Source organism: Hippocampus comes, unplaced genomic scaffold (genome assembly GCF_001891065.2).
Source record: "Hippocampus comes isolate QL1 unplaced genomic scaffold, H_comes_QL1_v1.1 C16970092, whole genome shotgun sequence".
Lineage (NCBI taxonomy): Eukaryota > Metazoa > Chordata > Actinopteri > Syngnathiformes > Syngnathidae > Hippocampus > Hippocampus comes.
The window spans coordinates 587-1461 of NW_017841516.1; the positions used below are offsets into that span (position 1 = coordinate 587).

Here is an 875-nt window from a genome sequence, read left to right on the forward strand (position 1 = left end):
TCTCACTTCCTCTCAACTGTGTGCACATCACTACCAGGTTATTCGAATCAGTCTTCAATGTACTGTAAATTCACTCCCTCTTTATGTCTCTATGCGCTGATTCAGCTCTTCCTTTTCTCCCGCCTCAAACTCCACTGAACTAACGACGCTACTTGCCCATTCAATTGTCCTTGCTCTTGACATGATCAGCCCCCTTTGATGCTCCCCTTTTGCATAAGTGGAGACGACAGATAAAGGCACAAGCTTGGAAATCAATGGCATTGAAACACCAAAGAAATCCAATCCCTTTCTTTTCTTTGCAGAAAGCGGAAATCGCAGTGGCCCCACTTACCATCACTTTGGTTCGAGAAGAAGTGATCGACTTCTCAAAGCCGTTCATGTCTCTGGGAATCTCCATCATGATTAAGAAGCCTCAGAAGTCCAAACCAGGTGTTTTCTCTTTCCTGGACCCGTTGGCCTATGAAATTTGGATGTGCATCGTGTTTGCGTACATCGGAGTCAGCGTGGTGCTGTTTTTGGTGAGTGTTGGGCGTTGGGGAAGTCATGCACGATTGTCTGGGTGTCACAAAGTAAACGGGTATGTTCCTTTCAATTTGCCCGGCATTGGTACGAAAGACATTGTTTTCTTGTGTCGTCACAGGTGAGTCGCTTCAGTCCATACGAGTGGCATGCTGAGGAACCAGAGGAGGGCACCACAGAGCAGGGCCCCAACGACCAACCTCCAAATGAGTTTGGCATCTTCAACTCCCTCTGGTTTTCACTGGGAGCCTTCATGCAACAAGGCTGTGACATCTCACCGCGGTGAGTGTAGAAGATGTGGTCTGTGACACTGAGTGTCTACAGTTCAGGGTGTGTGTGTGTGTGTGTGTGTGTGT

The 875-nt window shown here is 48.0% G+C and overlaps 1 pseudogene; it reads left to right on the forward strand.

Annotated features, from left to right (window-relative positions):
• Positions 1–302: 302 nt before the first annotated feature.
• Positions 303–801, forward strand: LOC109509619 (glutamate receptor 4 pseudogene; annotated as a pseudogene).
• The last annotated feature ends 74 nt before the right edge of the window (positions 802–875 follow it).